At 42.6% G+C, this 17,372-nt stretch overlaps 1 protein-coding gene across 6 annotated transcripts in view; it reads right to left on the bottom strand.

Annotated features, from left to right (window-relative positions):
* Window positions 1-17,372, bottom strand: part of PAK1 (p21 (RAC1) activated kinase 1) — a 77,144-nt gene that overhangs the window by 35,744 nt on the left and 24,028 nt on the right. The window contains exon 1 of one of the 6 annotated variants that reach the window (XM_027667987.1): window positions 14,532-14,610. The exons of the other annotated variants lie outside the window; for them this stretch is intronic. The gene's annotated coding sequence lies outside the window, so the exon portion shown is untranslated. Of the gene's footprint in view, window positions 1-14,531; window positions 14,611-17,372 lie in introns of those variants that run through there. 6 annotated transcript variants of the gene reach the window in all.

The following is a 17,372-nucleotide window of genomic DNA, read 5'->3' as shown; positions in this document are numbered from 1 at the left end:
TCCAGACTGAACAACCCCAGCTCTCTCAGCCTCTCCTCATAGGACTTGTGCTCCAGTCCCTTCACCAGCCTCGTTGCTCTTCTCTGGACCCGCTCCAGCACCTCAATATCCTTCCTGAACTGAGGGGCCCAGAGCTGAACACAATACTCCAGGTGTGGCCTCACCAATGCAGAGTACAGGGGAAGGATCACTTCCCTGCTCCTGCTGGCCACACTGTTCTTGATGCAGGCCAGGATGCCATTGGCCTTCTTGGCCACCTGGGCACACTGCTGGCTCATGTTCAGCCTCCTGTCGATCAGCACCCCCAGGTCCCTTTCCGCCTGGCTGCTCTCCAGCCACTCTGTGCCCAGCCTATAGCGCTGCAGGGGGTTGTTGTGGCCAAAGTGCAGGACCCGGCACTTGGCCTTGTTGAACTTCATTCCATTGGAGTCAGCCCATCTCTCCAGTCTATCCAGATCCCTCTGCAGAGCCCTCCTGCCTTCCTTCCAATATAACTGTGCAATGGAATTTTAGATGACAGAGTAGCTTTTGGAGTATTGATTTTAATGGTGGGACAGTTTCAGCATTTGGGAGCGGTGGTGGGAAATCAGCTGTGCATTTGTCTGGGTGTGTTCTAGCACGAGCCCTGCGTGTCCCCCACTGCTCGTGCTTCAGCCTCATGCCATTCTCCAGTATAAAACGGAGCAGAACTAAGTGACAGCTGGAGTGCCAGCCATTAAGTGGTTGGTGCAAATGAATACTCTCCCTGTCTAAGCAGTGGAAAAAAGTCTAAACTAACACCCAACTGACAAATTTGGCAGTCACTGCTGCTCACGCATCTTGTGCAACATGAAGATACTGGGCCTTGCTGACGGGCTTTGCACATCACAGTGCTCGTAACTGAACTGGCACAACTAAACTAAACCATTTGAAACGACATAACCAGCAGCGCCACAAAAAAGATGCATTCTTTGCATTGATCTTATTTTACTATGAGAAAGCGAATTGCTGGGAAGGTGCTAGGAATATGCTGCAAGCAGGGAAGCAGAAGGAAAATGAATGTTAGCAGCTCTGTGCCTGCCAAACAGCCCTCCCCAGGAGCAGCACCACATTTGCTGCTCTAAAACTCTCATTTACCCCCACGGGGGTTTGAATAAAGGTGCATCCAAAGATTCTCCCACCAGTCAGACTAAGCGGCAGGCACAACTCGGATGGAGACTGACTCATTTCTGGGTCCCTCTCCCACTGAACAGAGAGGTGAGTAGGTGAGAATTGATGCTTGATGCTGTCAAAGGCACAAAACTAAGCAGGGGACAGAGTAAAGTTTACTTTGTTTACAAGGTTTGTGTTGGGAAATGGATGTAACATGAGACTGAAATAGAGCAGTATGTAGCTCCAGGCTGGAGAAAAAGAAGTGAGGAATAAAAAAAATATAAAACAGAAACCAGATTACAGGTAGAGGCTGGCCTAGTGCTGGGCAAAGGAAAAAGAACATAAGCAAAAAAACCAAAAAGGGACACTAAGAAAAACCTCTGAAAGGCATGCATCCTCCCTCTCAGTTCCACGAGTGCAAAGGGACATCTGCTCTCAGTTTCTCAATATAAGAGCATTTTTTTCAAATCCCTCAGTCAGAAAGGATAGCACATATGTGAATTATGGTGTTACCACAGGGCTAGAAACACTGACAGTACAAACTCTTGTTTATCTTACATTATTCCCTGAATGAGCAAGTAGCTGCTGAGAAGTTACATAGTTTAACAAACAATATTGTTTCACACCTATTTGATAACTGCAACTTTTGCATAGACAAAGCCTATAGAACACGGTCTCATTTCCCCCTCATTGCTCAAACTCCCAGACCTTTCTCTTCATCAAAGTCTTATGTTTGGAGTTACATGAGCTATTTAATCTGTTTGGAGATGGAGGGGTGAGAAGAATCCTTTGACTCACAAAATTAAGAGACTGTTGCCACAGAAGTTTTCCTCTGTAATAGCAGCACTATCCTAGAGGGCTCTCAAAAGCTTCGTGCCACTACATATTTAAAGGGAAATCCAAAAACCTGCTTACGTGAGTCCTCCCACTGTGAGAGAGACATAGTCCATCCCCAAATGCAACATCATTAAACTTCTATTGACTTCAAAGTATGTGGCTGAAACCCTCTCCTGACAGAATTATACCCACATCTCAGAACTGAGAGCCTGGAGCCCAGAGCCATGCCAAGTGGTGACAGAGGTGGCAGTCTCCTTCATTGTAGCCTAGCTGGCTGTGCAAATTCTCTTCTTCCAAAAATAATCTCCTGCCAATTCACATGTAAGTAGGTTTCAAAGAGCCTCCCCACATGTAGATGCTGCTCAAGTTCAGAGCACCAGGCAACTGCTTCACCAGCGGGCATAATATCAGCGCTACGCCAGTGAAATGAGTCACTCTGCTCGGCACAGTCCATCCCAACAGGAATGCAAAGCATCACTGGACTGAGTTATTTCCTTCTTCACACCAGCACAACTCTGCTTTGAGAAATCCATCTTATGTTTCCACAGTATGATTAAGTGAACAGTGGAAGCAAGGAAACAGCACATGAACTTTTCAGCCAGAGTCAGACGAGGGAATACATTTTAGTTGCAGACACAATTATTCTCAACTACTATATATATATTAAAATACCAGCACTTAAACCAAACCCTGCAGACAGCACTAGCAAGGCAAAGCCATGATGTAGGACTATTGTTTCTGTAGACATCTGGGAATACTGAAAGTTCAAGCTGTTTCAGCACATAGTACTTAGGGAAGGTTTTATTACATACTGCAATCTGTGACTGCTGTAAGTCAAGTTATGGTGGCCTTCGAATGCTCCCTGTCCCTCCCCATCAACTTTTGAAGCCCACTAGCTAAATCTGATTGCCCCAGCCTCAACGGAGTCCAACAGCAAACCTGACAAACTCTCCTTTCACACCTACAAAACACTTCTGCAGACAGGAAAGAGCAACAGACAACCATCACAAGGGGACAAGAGACTTAGGAAATCACTTGGCATTTCAAGGCAGAGCAAGCAGAGGTACTGAACAGAAGACAGCACCCACAAGTGCTAGCAGGGGCATCCAACAGTTCAGAGTACACACACATGCAAAGATCTGTATTAGGATGATCACGGAATCATTAAAGTTGGAAAAGACCTCTAAAATCATCATGTCCAAGCGTTAACCCAGAACCACTGTGTTAACCACTGAACTATATTCTCAAGAACCACATCTACACATCTTGTCAATAATGAAGTTAATGCCTAAACTACAGGGGTAAACTGTTACACAGGCACAGTCCCCTAACATAGGGACAGCCTCCTGAGATGTTCACCTAGCAGAGTGGGACCCCAGCCTATGAAAAACATTCTGGTACTACTCTGTGTAACACACACACACAAATAAAATAAAAGAGAGAGAAAAGAGATCCTCTGTGTATGTCATTTTTCCTTCCAGTTAACTACACCATTTCAAACCTGCTGCTCCACACTGAACTATAAGTTTCTATCAAGCTGGTTGTGTTCTTTGCATTCCTTAGCAAGACAGACAGATGACTGATGGCTAAAACAGAAAGCAATTAAAAAGTCAGAGAAGCTGAAACCTATGCTACAGTAGATGCCATAAAGATAACTACGTCCAATGCACACTAATTGCAGGAGTCAACATGGAAACTCATAAAAGAGCCATCTATAATTCATGCAGTCTGGCAAGGCAGTACTTGTAAGTTACTTACTACAACTTACAGATGAATAAACTACATTAAACAAGAGAGGGGAGAGGAAGATGCTCAGCAACTGCTCTTCTCTCTCTGCCTACTAACAGAAGGAAATCTCACACTTTCCCAAGATGCTATTATTCTGTTGATGGCAGGGTGAGGAAAAGGTGTCTTTCCCACAAAAAAGGCAGAAAGTCTTAATTGAGTAGATCCTGATCAGAACAAGCACTTTACCTCTGCACCAGTATCCCTGCATCCTTCCACCCCATGGCTAGAGATTGCTGGTGCACATACACAGTTAAAATTTCCTTCTTCCCCTTTGCAGTGCCCGGGTGAGAAAGAGCACAAACCATCCCCTGCTCTGTTCAAATACATTGCAAGCAGCAGATTTCTCCCTGTGTGTCAAACTTTCATTCAAATCCCAGCAGAGAAGTAACACCAGAGTTTACCAGCTGGGTTTCGACACAGGATGAAAAGCCACTCATTTGGTTTTTATTACTTTATGTGGGACTAAGTCTCAAACACCAGTCTCACACTGAAGGAAAGGCACCCCACATGTTCCACTTGAAAAAGAGGCAAGAGTTGTCCTCTTCTTCCACCCGACAGCAGATGGGACCTGGAACACATGCTGTCACAAAAAAGGCAGCAGCATTATACACACCCCGAGGGAGGACAGACCAATCACCAAATTTAGAGGTGATTAAAAAAACCCTCAGAAACTGTAGCATGTAGCTGTTCCCCCAGCCAGGGACTGCACATCTGAGCACTGTGCCAGTGTGCCAATTAAACAAAAAAACCCCAAGGACTAGCAAAGCATCACCCCAGACCCAGCATTTACATGTGAATTAAAACAAGACAAAACCCCAAAACTACAGGTTTTCATAAAGTTCTAATAAATAATTACAAAACAGCAGTGTTTGCTGATGTCTGTTGAGAACTCTCCTGTTAGCCCACTGCAGGTGCTACCAACACCTAAAGATGCAGAAGAAATCACCAAATTAAATGAAATAATCACTAAACATCAGTATACATTTAGAAAAGAATGTATCCACTGCTATAGCCCTATGGGTGGGTGTGAGGAGGGGGAAGGGAGACATACTCTCATGGCAGATGGTGAACTACTAGTTGCAGTTTTGCTCCACTGCCAGCATTATTTCCATAGTGCTAGAAATAAAGGATGACTGACCAGTTACAACTCAACAGGAAGGCTGGAGGATTCCATGGGTTGGAATTTTAAAATCCAAAAGCCTGGAGGATTCTTTAAAAAAACTAGCCTTTAATTTAGCCCCAACAGTTTGGGCTAAATGCAAGAACTTCCAGGTGGGGTTCCCTAACCCCTATTTTGCAGGAGGACATGGACATCACTGCAGCAGGCAGGAGAGCTGTAAAATCTCTCCCTGGGCAGATATACATGCTAACCCATCTTACTGCACAGATACGCTTCTAGAGAACAGACTAATTATAACCACTCGATTCCTAGCAACAGAGTTCTCCTTTCATTCAAGCTAAGGAAGTTTCTTTCTGTTTTTTTTTAAATAATCAAGGCCCAGTGTTCATCCGTTTCTACAGTGTGGGCCCATGCATGTCCACTGTGACAGTAACCTACAGTACGGAGGGTTTCAGTAGCTCAGAGGCAGGTCAAGCCCTTTCCATGACATTAGGCTTGGATCCAAAACCACAGAGGCAATGCCAGCTTAAACTGCCATGTCAAAACGTAGCTTTGGTTGCTTCACAAATGGGCAGTGTCAGACAATAACCATTTCACAATCAGTGCCAGCTATGCCCAAGTACCTGTAATACACAATGAACTCACGTTACTTGTGCTCCGCTACTCAAGCTTTGAAAGCTGCAGAGATCAGCCCCGGCCAATCCCATCCCTGGGTAGCAGCCTCCTCATTTTGACCGAGCATTTACCCATTTCTAGCAGTGCTTTTAAACAGCCCAAGAGAAATAAATTGCATCCATATTTAAGGAAAAAAAAAAATCCAAGCTGAGAGAGAAAGAACCAAGAGTATCATTTTTAAAAGCTCTCAGCCCACAAATCATTCTCCTTATTTCCTCATCCCCAGAAGTGCTGTCTCCCTTCCCCCAGCCACATGACTGGACAAGCAAGTGTGCTGTTGCAAATGTCAGGACAGGCTCCCTTTTCCAGCACAGTACGGAGCAGCCTTGGCTCCAGTTCTGCTTTAGCTCACAAGAAGGCAGGGCTTCAACCACACCAGTCAAAGTAGTTGCTAGAGTCAGAGCTTGCTAAGCAGGGAGGGAAAAATAAAGGCCTCTTATGTTAAAGTATACCCAAAGCCCATATAAAGAGGTTTCCTGGAGGAAATCTGTGTTCCAGAGGAAATGATCAGATGCAGCATAAAGAAAATATATTAATCCACACAGTTAAACACACCCCCACTACTTTGCACCTAAGTTACTTGGCTCTGAGTCCTAACTACACATTAGCAGCAACAGCAACTGTAGGCAGCCAAATCATTAATCATTCTTCCATTCAAAAGTTTTCAATCCAGAAGATGAATGTAGAGCAGAGGGCACAGAATTAAGCCCTGCTATCACCTAATGTGGAATAATTCACACTACAATGTATTCACATTTTAAATACATGTACATATTTACAAAAACTGCAGCTTGTTAAATGCAGAGATTTGCCATTTAGCAGTGGGAGTGGGGGTAAGAAATATGTCAGAAAACTAGAACATTGTCAGATCAAGTCAACAACATCCCATAGGCACAGAGGACACTGCAACGCAGTGGTTAGCAAAAAGCCACAGTACGTAAATAGCTGAAAGTTTGTATTAACCTCTAAAAACTGATTTTTTTCTGAGGTGAAGAAACATCAAGACAGAGAGCTGCAAAGAGGAAACCAATGTTCCTAACTCATTCAACTCTTTTGTGGCTGGGAAAGTAAAGAGCAAGAAGACAACCCAATTATCATTAGTGGATGAAGCCATCCAAAAGCCTCAATTAGATTGAAGGGAAAATGCCACAACAGTTCAGCGCTAATTGGAAATGCAAACATTTATCATCAGAGTAGTGCTCGCTCCTGTGTATAGCTTCATTGTGTTCACTGCAGCTAATGACAGTAGGAAACCCAGTGTTCCATAGTATTTATGTAATGACTGGCAAAGTTGTCACATTCCCTTAATTGCTAGCCAGGATTTTCATACTGGCAGTAGTTTTCAATTAAAGGAAATCGTAAAGATTGGTTCAGTTTCACGATGCTTCATTAAAGTTTTGGTTCTTCTTCTATGTTGGGGAAAGAGGAAAAATGAAGAGCCCTCCCTCTGCACTAGTAGACAAACTGAATTAAGAGAGAAGGAAAGCACCATCAAACACCCAGAACTGCAAAAGCTAATTTACAATCAGTAAAGACAAGCAATTTGAGAACTGCACATAAATCTGCTTCAGGTTTGCAATGATTACTCCTTCAAGTGTGATACACGTAGTGTTCTTAAGAGTAGTTCAGTTACAAGGCGAAATGAAAGAGCCTAGGGTTCCCCCCTAATTGAACTTTCACAGTAGAGTTTCCTTGCTGGTAGAACATCAGCTCTGTGTTTATAATTATATGCTACCTAGCAAAATGCCCTATTCTACCTACTTTATTAGTCCAGAACATACAGGAGTACCCATATTGAGTACACTGTAGAAAGGCCTCACGTCCCTAGACTTTCTTACTTGTACCAAATGGACTGCAGAGCATTCACTGGTCCATTAAGAATCACGATCACTTAATTTAATGAGTAGCAGTTTGTTTTTAGGAACCACCATCAAGCCTTTTATCACATCATTTACTCAGATTCCAGTCATACTTACTGTATGTCAGTAGAGAAAAGAAAGCTCCATAGGACTGGCACAAAGGAACTGCTGTTTCTGCAATATATTACAACCAAGTCTGCATTAGCGCTCAGTTAAATAAAGCCCATGAGCCAAGTGAACTATTTTTACACCACTGAACAAAAGGAAATATTACACCATCACTTATTACAGTGGCAGGCCCATTTTAAGGCACCATGTAATTAGGAATGGGAGTTAATTAAAAGACTAGATATAGTAGGCAAGAGTTTCCTCAACATCTTTGTGCAAGTCTTTCTGGCAGATGGATCTTCTTACCCTGTGTTCTTGCTATAACGACCCAAGCAACTGTAAGCAGGACACACAGATCTTCACTGAGACCCAGTTAAAACTCATTCTTTCTCAGGAAGCAGCCACATCGTCTGCAGACACAAAACCCAACCCAGTAGACTGATCAAGCTCCCATACACAGCCCTGTCAGCGTCTGCAGCAAGTGACTTGCTTCTTTCAATCCAATTCCCAGTGGACAAGCATCTACATCATACAATTAGAAACAATATGAACTGCAAATTCAGCAGAATTCGGATTTCAGTGATGGATGGATTGCCAGTCTTCATGTTTTATTCATCTCAAGACTGCTTTGTCAGGTGGGTTGCATATCCTCTGTGTACTTAAAATGCTAAAAATCATTTTATGGTCACTACTGAGAAGCCAAGAACCTCTATAGACAACGTTGTATGTCTGCTAAGTGCTAGGCAAAACTCACCAGATTTCCAAAATGAAGACGACAACCAAAGATGGATCTTTGGTTGTTCTAGGAAGCCATAGGAGTCAAGGTATTTTGTTCAGTATAGTACTCCCTCCCATTGCTGAAGTCAGCTTGCTCAAGTTTCATGGCTACTTCCCACTAAGATCATCAGTGTATGAATTAGCCTCCCTAGGAGAGCATGCAGCAAATCCAGATGCAGTTTTCTGATCATCCTTCTCTAATTCCAATAATTAAGATTCAACAATGTTCACCATCAGCAAACTCTCATAGAGGTCTCTGCTACCTACCCATAACCCCAAAGTTTCCTCAGTGTTCAGGCACTCAAAACAATTCTCATTTCAGCACCCACCTCTGGTTACCTGACCACATTACCTCTCTCACCTATTGTAAATCCAAGGTAAGAGAGTGTAAAATGAGATAATTTACATTCTGTAGCTAGCACACTATAATTTCACCTCTCACCTTTACAGTAACAGATCTGTTTGCTAAAAAACTCAAGATACCAACAGGACAGTCAGTTTTCTGAAATCTCAGGGGTGGTCCCTAAGCATACCCAGGAGGAATGCTTGGGGGCTGCGCTTCTCAAAACAATTCTGTGCCCTCCACTTTGTGGTATTTACACCTGCCTCATGGAAGTGCTGCATTCCTTTTTACTGACACTAACATTTGTACACAAACTGTGGCACAATGCCCTACCTCCCCATTTCCTGCTCTTACACTCCTTGCAGAGGGATGCAGTGCAGTGACATACACTTGTTGTGGGAAAGGAACAAAGCATGACCTATTGGCTTAAGTGAACTGTCTTCTTTACAAGTATGGCTTCTTTCACTTTTCTTTCCAATTGTTTCCTTTGACTTGCGTTTTCATAGAATCACAGAAAAGGCTTGGGTTGGAAAAGACCTTAAAAATCCTCTAATTCCAACTCCCCTGCCATGGGCAGCAATTCCACCCACTAGATCAGGTTGCTCAGGGCCCCATCCAACCTTTTCCTACATTCCTGGTTATTATTGTACTGCTGATATTTACAGGTGTTGATTCATAGCCTCCCAAGATATGCATGTTTGGCTGCTTTTATTTTTAAGAAAAGTCTCTTCAGGTTGGAAATAACTCTTCTGTGAACACTCTTCAATATTTATCTAGTTTTATCTGAGGAGCTTAAATATTCTACTTTGACAAAAGCCTCAAAGTTTTATCAGTCTCTGTTGTTCTATTAAAATATTATAAAACACACATCTAAACTTGTGGCCTGCTACTTTGTAAGTTCCCTTTTAGCTTTAAAAATAGAAGTTGTATTTGAGCCTAATACATATTCTTTAAACTTTCAACATAGTTTGAATTTACATACCCACAGGTGAAACTTCCCCTGAGGGTTTCAATCCTTAGAGACAATTAAAAAACTGCAAAAAAAAATGCTTTATTTCTGACAAAGCTGAACTAAGATATCTTAAATAGAAGTGCTCAAATCACAAATCATGACTTTTTGAAATGGGCTCTCAAAAAACAGCCCTGAGCAATTAAGCCCACAATTCTGTCATTTTAGTATCTTATGTTATCAGCAGACAGCTTCCATCTTAGATCTGACATGATGTATTGTCTCCAACCTCTGCTCCACTGGCTCCTAACCTTTTCTTCCCCATGGAGCATCTGTAGTCTAGGTATTTCCCTGGAGATTCGTTAACTGCTCCTTCCTCAAAGGCTCAGATTATTGGCATTTTTCTCAGTCTACCTTTCTAAGCACTTAAAAGACCTGTCAGGACAGAGAAATAAATAAATACAGAAAAATAACAATTCATCATTCTCTCTGTCAAAACATTGTAGGTAAAGAGAAGACCTAAGTTTTGGCTAATGTCTTTAAAGACCATTTTCCATCCTGCATGTCTGCAAATCACTTACATAGCATTTCACACCCTCTTTTAATGAAAGTATCCTTAGGGAGAGGGTGGATTAGAATATTGGTATCTCTAATTTAGGAGGTAATTAGACCAACAACAACAAAACAGAGCTGTATGTATGCTGAAAACAATCTAGTTAGAATTCTATTTTAATTAAAAATCAGTCAAACAATCCTATTATGCTAAGGATTGCTTTAAGTGTGGTTCCAATCCAGCACATCTTTTTTTAATATTTTAGTTCCACACACAGAAAGTGATCGAAAAAACAGTGTAAACTACCAGAATGGTCCTTTCTGTACAGCAAGTTCTTCTCCCAGTTAGAGAGCTTGGGAAGATACAGAAATAAATGTTCCAATGTCAGTCATCCACTTAAAGTAAGCCACTTAGTAAAAGAAACAAATAAAAAAAATTCTGATAAAATAAAAGCAGCATACATGGTCACCCGCCAGTGTGACCAGCGGGTGGAAGAAGGTGATTTTCCCTCTCTGATCCACTTTGGCGAGACCCAACCTAGAGTGCTGCATCCAGCTCTGGGGTTCCTCAGCATAAGAAGGACTTGGACCTGCTGGAGTGAGTCCAGAGGAGATCACAAAGATGCTGAGAGGGCTGGAGCACCTCTGCTATGGACAAGCTGAGACAGTTGTGTTTGTTCAGCCTGGAGAAGAAAAGACTCCGGGGTGGCCTTAGAGCTACTTCCAGTACCTAAAGGGGCTACAAGAGAGCTGGAGAGGGACTTTTGACAAGGGCATGGAGTGACAGGACAAGGGGGAATGACCTTAAGCTGAAGGAGAGCAAGTTTAGATTAGATATTAGGAAGAAATCCTTTCCTATGAGGGTGGAGAGGCACTGAAACAGGCTGCCCAAGAAGCTGTGGATACCCCATCCTTGAAAGTGTTCAAGGCCAGGGTAGATGGGACTTTGAGCAACCTGATATAGTGGAAGGCAGTCTCCACAACAGGCGGTTGAAACTAGATGATCTTTAGGGTCCCTTCCAACACAAACCATTCTAGGATTCTATGAAATCCAGTATTCCCACTCTTGACCCCACTACCTGCAAACATCGCATCAGAAAGCACTTCTTATTTCCTCCTATTTTCCCCTTTTGCCTCCTTTGTTAAAAAGTAACATGCAGCTCTTCTACAACTGCACAATTTACATAGTTTTGTTTTTAAAAACACAGAAAAGAAATATTTCAACCATAGTCTCATTTCTGGTTTCGCTCTTACACGGTCTGTGGGACCCTGTTGCATAACAAGAATTTTATTCATAGGAAACAGTAGCAGCCCAGCTGCCAGAGCCAGTTACCTGCCTGTATGACTGAACTGGGAGAAGGAGTAGGGTAGAGGTCTGTAGTACAGAAGAGTGTGGATGTATAAACATGCATATACACATGTGCATACATATGCGTGCACATGTGTATGTGTGCACACGTGTAGACAATTTGCACCACCCAAGTTACTCACTTATTTTGTTTACTCCCAAATAGTCTGTATCATATGATCATTTATAAAAATAATTATCCTCAAGTGATATAAAGTCCTAAGAAGAAAAAAAAATTGTAAAAAGTTATAAAGTACAACAGACAGCTCTGAACTCGTTTAATCTGGTATTGCACATTGCCCAATTACTTCTGTAAGTATCCACACACCAAATCTTGTCTCTATTAACTGCAATCTATATTAAACTATAAAATAAATAAACCAATTCCCTAGAGGCATATAAACAAGGTTGTTGCCCAAATCCATGTTGACCTCATGCACACAGGGTATTCAACCACTACCACTCACTGAAATACACATGGGAATTAAACAATAAAAGAAAAGAAAGACACTTCTTGAGCCCATTTCCTCTTCTAAGACACTTGTGAGAGGGAAGGCTGGATAGCTCAGAAAAGGCTAACCTCACAGTTTCCCCTCAGGCTTGTGCTGAAGAAAGAAGAGATTCAAAGTCTTGCAATTCCAGAAATAGAAATCCTCCTCTGCAGACATTTTATTCTACCAGGTCAACACACAGAACACAGTGGTGGGTCCCCAGACATCATCTTCACCACTCCTTATCCTGCTGAGCCTTCCAGTCTGCCAAACTGAAACTAACAATGCCTTTGGCTTATTGGGAGGTGGAGAAGATGTCAACAGACAAAAGTAATAAAGTTCCTGAACCACTTAGACTATCTTCGCATTATTTATTTGTAGCATTTGAGTGTAGAAGTCGAAGGAACTGGTGGGTAGAAACAGGTTTTGCTCATCTTAATGTTTCATACTAAGACTAAACTTCAGCTGTGAAGCTCTCTTGCCACTACTACTGCCTGCATCCTTCAAATATCATTGGGAGACAAGGCAGGATGACTGAATGTGGTGAACATGCACATGATTATGAAGAACTGGGAAGATTTTCCTTATTACAGGGTTTCCATAGCCTTAAGAAAGTTTGCCTGAGGAGACAAAAGCTCACTTCTTGCTGCTTGGACAGAGGGGTAGACCCAGAATGTGTAGAAGTGGTGGGTGAGTGACCTTTACACTCCAGAACAAAATCACTACCAAAGCAGCAAGGTCTTAGTCGAACCTGCCAAATTTTTACAGGATAGAGTCAGAAAGCCACAACAACTTGGCTTTGCATGCCCACAGGATTAAGCACGGCCATCCAACCCCAAGCCATGCCACAGTCCTGCAAGATCAGGATCACTGCTGGGCTACAGCTTGGTGGTCACTAGGGCTGTCCAAACTCCATCCCACTTATACACACAAACCCAGCGCAGAATATTGCGGCATGAGGCCACAGGACCACATGGCAAGAGCACCTCCAAAGACAGACTCAGGCAGCCATATGAGTAGGAAGCTGACCGAAGAGGTAATATTTGGTTTGAACCTTCTCTGTATCATTAGTGCTTGTGCTAATTACAATAGCCAACAGTACAGTCACTCTGATGGGGGGCCGAACAATAGTGACAGAGCTGTCAACTGCATTCAAAGAACCAAATCCTTAAGAGTTCATCATTTTGGGGCCAGAACAGAATCCATACAGCAAGATGCACAGGATTGCAGCTTTTTTTAGGGCAGAAAGCTTGAGAGAGTAAGCACAGCTGACGCAGACATTAAAAAACTAAGCGCGTTTTCCTATTTCTCAGGGGGATTTAAACAGCAGGTGAGTGGGGCTGGTCTGTGGGACATGACCCTTTTTTATTTCAGCTATTTAGATGTAAATTGTTTCCCCTCCCTCCCCCTCTCAACACCATCTGTTAGCCCAGAGGTTTAGACTGTGCCTAGGATGTAGGTTTTGGGGGAGGGGGATATAGATAAAGCACTGAGAGAATTTCAGTTGATGCCCCTATTGCCTCTGGGGCACAGTTTTGGAGAGAGAAAAAAAAAAAACAACACTTTGCCATACTATTAAATTAAAAATAGGATTTTTCTCTCATTCTATTGCACTTTTTTTACCAACCCCATGGATTTCCTACCCTAGAAAGCATTCCTTGTCCAGCTTTTGGCCAACAAGCCACATTATATAGGGACATTTATAGCAGGTTGCTATGGTGTTAGCAAAGGGCATGAGCTGGTACTGCAGGAAGTATCAGAGATTCAAGGAATTAAAGTCCTAAATAATAATAATGAAGTCCTTCACTACAAGGCAGAGTATTTAATGTTCCTTTAGTGCTAGTGAAGCTACCTCATCTCTGTCTGACTTTCCCAAGTGAACAGCAATGTACTTTCAAGAACTGTGGAAAGATTTGATTCATTAAACACTTCACTCAGGGCCCTGGATTCTTCATAAAGGCAAGATTACGGGTGACAGCACAGAGTGCACTTTCAGGAAGCTTGAAGATGATACAGTATTGGAAGCAGTGGCTGACAGACCACATGGGTCTGCTGCCACTCAGAGGGATATGGACATAGTGGAGAAATGGGCCAACACAACCTAGTGAATTTCAGTAAAGGAAAATGCAAAGCCCTGATGCTTGGGAGCATGGACTGGGAACCAACTGGAAGAAACTAAGTGAAAGAGTAGAGAAAGACTTGAGATTTCCGGTGGACATCAGGTTGACCATCAGCCTCCAAAGCACCTTTGTAGCAAACAAGGTCAAACTAGCACAGTATCTGTCTGGGCTGCATTAGAAAAAACAAATGCCAGCAGGTCAAGGGAGGGGATCCTTCCCCTCTGCTCAGGGGTGATGAGACACATCTGGAGTGGTGGGACAAGTGCTTGCCTCCCCTGTACAATAGAAACACGGACATACTGGTGAGAGTCCAGTAAAGGTCCACAAGGATGATTAAGGGACAGGAGTATCCAGCATATGAGGAGAGGCTGAAAGAGCTCTTCAGCCTGCAGAAGAAAAAGTTCAGAGGGATCTTATCAACGAGCATAAATACCTGATGGAGGTGTAAAGAAGATGGAACCAGGCTCCTCTTGGTGGTATCCAGCAACAGGACAAGAGTCAATGGGTACAAACTGAAATACAGGAAAATCCATTTAAATGTAAGATCAACAAACCCCACAACAAAGACACACTGTTTTTCAGTGTAGGTGGGGCAGAGATGGACACAAAACTACAGAACAAGTTGCCCAGAAAAATAATGGAGTTTCCATCCTTGGGGATGCTCAAAACCCCTCTAGACATGACCCTGAGTAAACTGTTCCAGCTGCCACCACTTTAAGTGGGGGGTTGGACTAGACTACCCACAGAGGTTCCTACCAACCTCACCAATTCTGCAATTACAAGCCACACAAAGTAAAACGGAGGCTTTAAAAGAAAGAGATACATAAAATCATTCAAAATACTTGTCTGAAGCAAGCGTTTTTACTCCTCAGCATCCAAGGCCCCAATAGATGACGAAGACAAAAGAGGTGGTGACAACCTTGAGCAGAAAATCCACAGAAGAGTTGAGATCAGTACTACAACACCCTCTTTATGAATTTTAATGTGTGGAGTACAGTCCTGGTACTTGGGAGATGCAAGCTCTTGTCCCAGATCTCACACAGACCTCATTTGTGATCTTGGAGGGGGAAAGTGCAAGTACTTCTTGTTTGCTCTGCCCTCCTTCAATCAGTCAATAACCTCTTTAAAGGAAAGGCAATTCAGGTAGTTTTAGAGCACAGAGCATGAAAAAAATCCCTTCCAGGTGCTTCTGCTTCTTCAGTTAGCACAAGAAACACATTCTCAGTAAAAAAAAAAAAAAAAAAAAAGAAAAAAGAGAACTGTGTATGCAATCCTGATGGTAAACTCAATGGCAGAAGGTAAAGGGGGCATGGAGGAATGCAAAAACCCTTCCTTCCCCTTAGAGTCCAGATGATGGGACAGAAGAGTTCTCCTGAGCTTGAAATACGAAAAGGCAGAGACCATCTAAGGGGAAGTGCATGTGGTAGTGTATCCTCCCCCCTCCCCCAGCTGCACTGTGATCCAAGAAATGCTCGGAAGGAAGAAAATACCATGTAGGCTTCAGCGCTTCAGTTGCAGCTGAGCAAGTTCTTAGGCTACCCTGGCACAACATTCAAGGCTGACACCAAGATGGGCTGTCAAACTTTAATGCTGATGCTCCACTGAGGTGAAAGAAAGGGGCTCTTATTTCAGCTGAGAAAGCTTCCTGACAGACAAGGTTTGCACAGCAACATTTTCTGAAGGGGTTTGGCCCATTTTTCTTTTTTTACTGTTGGCATATTGTTTGGTTTCTTAAGTGTTCCCAAAACAAATACAACATCTTCCCTCTTTCTTGCACAGACAGAAGAGGCCAGAACAGTGTATGATCTCAACTACTTGGTGACAGTCAAGAACTTCAGGTACCTAATTTCAAACTATTAACTTGTAAAATACATTAAATTCAATTTTACTGGAAGGCAATATGCTGACAAAAGTTGCAGGCATTTCATAGAAACATTTTCCTACCCAAAAAAACCCAGTTATTTGAGCAAACAGTGTTTCAATAAATTTGTGCTGATATTTCGAAAGAACTTAAAGTTTTCATTTTTAAATAAAAGAGGTAATATTTTCTCCATTTATGAAAAGCAGAGTTTTCGGAACATCACTGTTTCTCCTACAGATTGAGCGTCTTCTTCATCCACTGCTCTAAATCACCAGCTAATTTCTGTTTCCAGACCTCTGGCATTTCACCAGCATCTGAAGAATCTAAAGAACAGTTACGGGATATGTTTTTAGTTAACCAACTTCTTGTTCACAAACCTAAGCACATGTATAAATTTTAAGGGCTGTAATCCTGCAGTTTGATCTATAATACAAGATATATACACCAAGTCTCAGTCTACTTGACTTTAAAAAGACAGAAAGGTCACCTTCGATAACCAAGGGGTACTTGGCCTTAATGCTAGCAAGCCACCCACTGAAAACAGTGGGAGTTTGGTCCAAATTAGGATTTCAGGATTTATCCCATAATGCCCTATAACACTTCCCACACAGCAATACCTGACAGCTTCTGAAAATTCACAAAATGTGAGGGACATGCCAACACCATCACAGATGAGGTTTCCAAGGGTGTATTTTATAACAATTGAATCTAAGCAATACCTGTCTGCATATGCACATATTCTTGCAATTCCAAGGGGGTTTAGCATGCTGATTTCAAAAGTACAGCAGCTAAAAACACCTCTCCTAAAGCTACTCAGTGCCAAACAAACCTGACTTTTAAAAGCAAAGGAGTCATGCAGCAGTTACATCCAGGACATCACTTAACTTGTGCAATAATCCCCCACCTTTGGTTCCCTGTTGTTACTCATGATTAGATAGGTATAAGCCAGATGCTTTTCTAGAACCTCTTTCCAGCACTACCTAAATCCTCATCTTTTCCCACAGATTCCTCCAGAACTGCCCTAAAATAACTACTGTCATCTCCAGCATGACCTGGGACAAGGTGGACAGGTTTACAGTCAGGAAGTACCAAGGTCCAAGAGGCCAATCGCTGCCCACATAGCATCTTTGAGCCCAAATCCAATGGCATGAATGCTCAGGAAACCAGTGTACTACTGGTTGATGATCTTTCCCCATCCCTTTTCTACACTCTTAACAGGTAAATATTGACCAGATAAGTATATGCTAGAGCTGGGCATTAATCCTGGGGGAAACATGTCTACGAGCTCTGTTCAACCCAATCTGACTTTTATCCTGTGGGGAGCCAAGCAACAACCAGTTCATGTATTCCATGAGCCAAAGGCTTCATACAGTATTGTTGCTCTGAATGGGGGGCCTGGATCCTGCCCAAACT

Source organism: Corapipo altera, unplaced genomic scaffold, assembly GCF_003945725.1.
Source record: "Corapipo altera isolate COAL_440 unplaced genomic scaffold, ASM394572v1 0, whole genome shotgun sequence".
NCBI classification, from domain to species: Eukaryota; Metazoa; Chordata; class Aves; order Passeriformes; family Pipridae; genus Corapipo; species Corapipo altera.
The sequence above is the reverse complement of the archived record's forward strand: the minus strand, read 5'-3'. Positions and strand labels throughout refer to the sequence as shown.